At 44.4% G+C, this 7,260-nt stretch overlaps 1 non-coding gene across 1 annotated transcript; it reads left to right on the top strand.

Annotated features, from left to right (window-relative positions):
* Positions 1–2,194: 2,194 nt before the first annotated feature.
* Positions 2,195–2,301, top strand: LOC133798876 (small nucleolar RNA R71). The gene has a single exon (XR_009876092.1). It is a non-coding gene; the product is annotated as a small nucleolar RNA R71 (small nucleolar RNA).
* The last annotated feature ends 4,959 nt before the right edge of the window (positions 2,302–7,260 follow it).

The raw sequence follows: 7,260 nt of genomic DNA, 5'->3' as shown, positions 1-7,260 counted from the left end.
CTTCTTAGGCCCAACTTGAACTGGACTAACCCATTGACTATCAGAAATAGGGTAAATGATACCTACGTCTAATAGTTTTATGACCTCTTCTCTAACTACTTCTTTCATATTTAGATTTAGCCTTCTTTGACATTCTCGAGAGGTTTTAGCATTCTCTTCTAGATGGATTCTATGCATACATGTGGATGGGCTAATTCCTTTAATGTTTCCAATGGTCCAACCTATGGCTTCTTTATGTATTCTAATGACATCTAACAATTTATCCTCTTGTTCTTTATCTAAGACAGATGCTATGATAACAGGTGAGGTTTCAGACTCTCCTAGAAAAGCATATTTTAAATTGTCTGGCAAATATTTTAGGTCTAACTTTGGAGACTCGGAAATTGATTGAATATTCTCTAGGGGTGAAAAAGGTTCAGTTATGGTATCATTTAAGGGCATAGACTCTAGCAAAGAATTCACATCTTTCATGAAATTATCAACATGTAAGCTCATACGAAAATATGTTTCACAAAAGTCAAGCAAGTCATTTCCATCATCTTCAAAAATATTCTCAATCATGTTAACTTCATGCACTTCCTCACACTTAATAGATTTAGAGACATTAAATACATTCAATTCAACAGTCATATTTCCAAAAGATAATTTTAAAATGCCATTACGACAGTTAATGATTGCATTAGATGTAGCTAAGAATGGTCTACCTAAAATGGTAGGGATTTGAGCATGCACATTTTCTACAGGTTGAGTATCAAGAACAATGAAGTCAACAGGAAAGTAAAATTTATCAACTTTTATCAAAACATCCTCTATAATGCCTCTAGGAATTTTCACAGAACAATTGGCTAATTGAAGAGTTATAGAAGTAGGTTTTAGTTCACCAAGACCAAGTTGCTTATAAACATAATAAGACAATAAATTCACACTAGCACCTAAATCAAGTAAAGCCTTGTTAATAAAATGATCACCAATAATGCATGAAATTGTGGGACACCCAAGATCTTTATATTTAACAAGACTCTTATATTGAATAACGGAACTAGCTTGTTCAGTTAAAAACACATTTTTAGGAACATTAGTGTTTCTTTTTACAGTACAAAGATCCTTAAAAAATTTAGAGTAGGCAGGCATTTGTTTAATAGCATCTAAGAAAGGGATATTGATAGTAACTTGGTTAAAAACTTCTAAGATGTCATTATATTGACCGCCTTTTTTAATTGGAAGTAGTCTTTGTTGGAATGGGGCTCTTGGAATGAAAGGATGGATTGGAGTTTCCTCATTTGAAGAGTCATTGGCATTAGAACAAGAAGGTTGACTCTTTTCTTTTTCTTTTTCAACCTCGAGTATGTAATTAGGTTTGACAATGTTCTTTCCAGACCTAAGAGTTGAAATTGATTTGACTTCTCCATTATGACTAGACTTTCCTATCTCATATTAACCTTTTGGATTTGAGATAGGTTGACTAGGGAATATTCCTTTTTCTCTATCAGCTAAAGCAGTAGCGAGTTGTCCTACTTGTGTCTCGGGTTTGGTAATTGATTGAGACTGATTTTGTAGGATTTGCTGAGTGGATTACATAAATTATTGTAAAGTATCTTTTAAGAAAGTTTTCCTTTGTTGAGGATATGGTTGATTTTGTGGGGCATGAGTTTGGTTTTGCGTGTTGTATTGGTTCCCTTGATTTATTGGAGGTTGCTTTTGTCTCCATGAAAAATTTGGATGGTTTCTCCAATTTGGATTATAAGTGGATGAAAATGGGTTATCATTTAGTTTCCCATAAGCATGAAGAGCATTGGCCTCCTCAGAAAAGGCTTCTTGGTAGGAAGGACATGATTGGGCATTATGGCAAGGACTAGAACATATAGAAGAAACATCTTTTCTTGGTTGTATTGGAGAATTTACAGTCTGACTTATGGCTAAAGCTTCTACTTTTCTCGCTAATTTGTCTAAGAATGTTCTTAAGTATAATTCACCTTTTACTTCATACCTTCCTCCTCTTTTTGGTGAATTAGTTGACCTAGACCTAGGATCAAAATAATTCCATTGTTGTGAATTGACAGATAAATCTTCAAGGGCGTCCCAAGCCTCTTGTCCTTGAAATTTAAAAGAATTTCCAGTATGCATAGATTGAATCATTTGACGATTAGAGGGAGTTAAACCATCATAAAAATATTTTACAAGTCTCTATTTTTCAAAACTATGATGAGGACATTTTAATAATAAATCTTTAAATCTTTCCCAACATTCATAAAACTCTTCATTATCTTTTTGAAAAAGCTCAGAAATTTCTCTCCTTAGACTATCATTTTTAGACATAGGAAAAAATTTCAACAAGAATTTATTATAAAGTTGATCCCATGTAGTTATAGACCCCATGGGAAGGGAATTTAACCAAGCTTTTGATTTGTATTTTAATGAAAAAGGGAATAATCTAAGTTTGACAGACTCATCAGAAATTTTTTGAAATTTAAAGGTTAAGCAAATTTATAAGAAATCTTTTACATGCATGTAAGGATCATCTCTATCTAACCCATAAAAAGATGGCAACAATTGGATGATTGATGGTTTAAGCTCAAAATGGGTAGCAGAAGTGGTAGGAAAAACAATACATGAAGGAGCATTAGATGAAATAGGTGCAAAATATTCAAGCAAGGTTTTTTCAGGCACAACATTTTCATCAACAGGATTTCTGGTAATATTAGTGTTTACCGAGTTTTTCGGAAACCTTAATAATAGAAGATTAGAAGAAAGGATTTATGGAATTGCAAGCAAGATTTTTACGTGGTTGGGGTGTTAATGAGCCTTAGTCCATGAGACAATTGTATTAGAGCTTAGAGAGTCTATAACAATGGAGTTTTCTACAAATTTCGGCAGAGTAACTATTTACAAGCCAAGGATCCCCCTTCCTCAATGCCCTTCTACCTGTATTTATAGGTTTACGGGTGCATTGGGCTTGGGCCGGGCTGACCCGGGCCCAATAAGGGTATAAATACCGCTGACTTATGTAATGGAAGCCCAATATAAAGGATTAAAACATATAAAATACACTAATCTGAGCCCACTGGGCCAGCCCAAACCACATCTGTCATCCAAAAAATTGGAGCTTTGGTCTGGGCATCTCAGGTTACAAGGTAGATTCAGGGGACAAGATCGATCAAAGTAGTGGCGACGCGGGTCTGAACCAACGGCGTACAATCCTGAGATAGCCTTTTCTGCAGGTGAAGGGTGGGGACAACCCCCACGCTTCATGGGACGAAGTCAGGGTCATGGACACTTTACCTTGCCAACCTCGGAAAATCGACCTGGGTTCGTTTACCCACATCCCTCCATTCGTCAAGGTCCGATATCATTTACCAGGGGCCCGGATCATTTACCAGGAGCCTGGATCATTTAATAGGTGCTCGGATTATTCAACCAGGATCCCGGACCGTTTACCAGGCTTCGGGATCATCCACTGCGATCCCGACTGTCATCCAGAAGCCACGCTCATACCATCTACCGTATGATCGTCCCCAGATGACACTCCCCGGATGCCCTTTGGGCCTCATCTAGACTCGGGTTGCCAATGTCTATTTTACTCTTTGCCAAACGAGCCCGGTCTGGGCCAAAACTCATTCGGGCAGCCCGCGGGCTTGAAGCGTGGACCCGGGTGCCCGGAAGGAAACGGGGATAACATTTACCCCCCAAGCCTTCATCTGGGCTCGTGCGGTGGAGGCTTGTCTCAGTCCCAGATCTTCCTGGCATTTCCCGCTTCGTTTCCAAAGTGACGGGTCCGCGACGAGGGGCACTACGTGCTGGATGAGTATTGAGCTACCGCCTGCCACATTGACCTGGACCGCGTTCCACGAGCCCGGACTATTTTCCAGGGTCCAGGTTCGTTTACCAAGGCCTTGGTTCATTATGAGGGATACACGTGTCCCCTAGCAACTGTCGCATTGATGGCACTTGATCCTGAAAGGTCAGCAAATACCTCAAGGGTCACTATGCTAGGGCTATTATGTCAACTCGGTTCACGAAGCGTCCCATCTGCACGAGTGTTTCCCATTATTATTTCTGCGACAAGGAGGATCGTAGGATGGGGTGGCCTTTGAAGTGCTTCTCTTTCTGGGACGTTGGATCGGAGCGACGCGGATCGTACCTCGGGGGTACCGTGATCCAGTACTCGAGTGGATCCATTAATGTCTCTGCATGATCCTGGATCATCCGATAGGGGGGATCAATCCCAACTGTTAGATCAAAACCAGCACTTTGGCTCTTATAAATACCCCCCATGTTTTCATTTGAAACCTTTACATTCTCAAGCCAGAAAAAGAAACTCGAAGGATTTGTTTATGATCGAGCTTGCCGGCGACATTTTCCATTGTCTGCTCCATCTTCGTCGTCGCCTATTTCCAACGATTCCAATATCTGCACCCTCACCTGACCAGACGACACCAGCCTGCTCTCTCAACGAGCTACTAATCGCCTCCAGTAGTAAAAAACTGAGCTTCTATCGTCGCTGTCACTGGACAACCACCCTTTTTCACGACCAGCAATTTACAGTAAGCTTTCTTGACTTTCACATTTACACATCCATATATATATATATAGATTTTATGTTATTTTTCTTATCTTCTTAGGCTGATAGACCTTGCCTGTGCTTAGAATTAGAGTGTTAGGGATAGGAAACCTGGTCCGGGCTGCTCTGGACCCCTTTGGGTTTGGGTGGTTCCCGGACAAGCGGCAATAGGCCAGCTTAGGAGTGCAGTCTTTCTTTTTTGTTCCCGATTAGGATCTTGCGGATCCCTTGTCATCCCGGACCAGATCTGGAGGGGACTCTTCCAAGAAGTTCATAGGATAGCCCCCGTACCTTAACCAACCTTCTTGGGTTTTGGTGCTAACTGCTTGGTTTGTTTGTTTTATTCTATTTTTCTCCCAGATCATTAGCCATGACCTCGGGCATCACCCTTCACTCGGAGGAGCAAGTTAACGCGGCCCCTATCACTTTGCCCGAGTCCAAGACTCCCAAAGGCAACAGGTGGGAGATGGATGTGGTGCCGAACCTGTTCCAGAACTACCGGATGCTATACGCCCTAGAGAAGCGTTTGGGTGTGGATTCGACTCCTGGACTGTTCCATAATCGCCTGGCCAGGAGAGAGGAGAAGGCCTATACCTCCATGGGTGGATTCGGGGTCTGGAGCATAGGCCACATCAGTGCGGGAGCCACGCTCCCGCTCCACGACTATTTTGTGCAATTCCTGACGTTCGTGGGGATCGCACCTTTCCAGCTTCTGCCCCAAGCATTCCAACTGCTTGTGGGATGGCGCATCTTTTGTGTCACGCGAGAGATCTGGGAGCCGACCCCGGCAGAGGTCTTATACTTCTACAAGCTCGAGCCGCAAGTCAACGTCAAGGACAAGACCCTGGATGGCTTCTACAGGCTTAAACCACGGGGCAACTACCCTGCTCCTACTAGCACCTGGAAGCATCCCCCGGACGTCATACATTACTGGTTCATGACGTCTGGGTTTCCTATAGAAAAGAACCCCACACTGATGCTGGACTTCCAACGAGTGGGTAAGTGGTTTCCCGTTCCCTAGCTTCCTTTTTTTTCTTTTTTGTCTTGGTTTTTTATTCCTCATTCTCAACTCATTGTCTTGGGCAGCAGGACCCTATGCCCAGACTCCTCTCACCCAGTTCATCCTGGACAGGAAGAAATTTTACTCCAAGCTAAGCGCGGAGGATTTGGATGTGGGGGCCTATGTCAACACTGACAACCTCCGAGTGGTTGGGATGCTCGTGGCCCACCAAACGATTAAAGCCCCAAGCCTCTGGGGGATACAATGTGAGAAAGACCCTGCACTGAGGGAGGAGCTGGCCCTGGAACACATAAGGGCTGTGGAGGCCGCGGCACTGGCAGACGCGGCCAAACAAAAGAGGGACCAAGCTCAGCAGAGGGAGGCGGCCACTTCCGAGGAGCTGGAAGCCTTATTCGACGAGGCACAGCCAAATTCAGGGACCCTCAGAGCTAGCATATCAGGGCGAGGTAACTAACCTTTTATTTTGACTTATGCTCCCCAAGTTGGGGACTTAGTTAGGGATAGGCTAGCACACCGAGGCCCCATGTTCGGGGCTGAAGGGGAAATGAGACCTTCGTCTCCCATTCCCGTAGGATCACAAATCCTTTTGTACTCGTCCGGGTTCCTTCAATACGGGAACTTTCTACACTTGGATGACATGGGGGACCGAGTCTACTCTTTTGCCTTAGGAGAATTAAGTCAGGTCCGGGGACCAGATAAGGGTGCATCCCGGATCACTTTTAGTCTTGATTTCCTTGTTCGCTCATTCATTTTACTAACTTTTTTTTGTTTGTGTATATTTCAAAAGACTCTGACATGTCCAACCCGGTGGACAAGATGAGGCAGGCCCTCAAGATCCGGGCCGCCAAGGTGAGGGTCGCGGCCAGGAAAGCCGCTAGGAACGCGCCTAAGCAGATGCCAGTGCCGGAGCTTCAATCCACCGAGGTGGCCCTGGCAGCGGTTCCAATCACTACAGTTGACCCAGCAACTATCTTCGATCTTCCCACTCATCCTCCGGTGATTAACCTAGAGCAGGAACCAACGACGAACAAGAGCTCCGGGAAACGAGCCGCGGACTTGGGTGTGGCAGAGGCGGAACCAAGAACCAAGAGGGCCAGGACTAGACGCGCTGGTTCGGCCTGGGAGTCATTCGGGGAGAGTCGCCCTACCACCAAGGAACTCTCGATAGCACCGACTCTCCCTATCCATCCAGCCTTACCTGAGGAGGGGGAGGAAGTCCTGTGGGAAGAGTAGTCCAAATTAATTTCCTGAACCTGGGAGAGTGGTCAAGAAAGAAGGGAGGAGGTTTACAAGGCCCCGATGATTCGTCATCAGGTTGAATTTACTGAGCGTCCAGCAACATTCAGTGCCCCCTAGCCAATCGTGGATCAGCTGGTCACCGAGATGGGTTTCCGCCCCAAACTGAGGTAGGACACAGCCCCATTCATAGCGGACTTACTGGACTAGGTGGGGAATACCATGTCCAACCTCCAACTGAAGTTGTATGCCACCATCGCCAATCAGGACATATTGTTCATCTCCCAAGCTCTCCGCCACCAAGCCACTGCTGTAAGTTTTCTGTGCATCTTCTTTTTCTTCTTCTTCTTCTTTAGTTAGGACTCTTTCTAACTTTGCTTTGTTCCAGGATGCTCTACTGGCCCACCGGAATGCCGATCTGGCGGCCGAGGCTGCCATGAAGATA

The sequence above is a fragment of the Humulus lupulus genome, chromosome 8, assembly GCF_963169125.1.
Source record: "Humulus lupulus chromosome 8, drHumLupu1.1, whole genome shotgun sequence".
NCBI lineage: Eukaryota > Viridiplantae > Streptophyta > Magnoliopsida > Rosales > Cannabaceae > Humulus > Humulus lupulus.
This window is presented reverse-complemented; position numbering and strand designations above follow the sequence as displayed.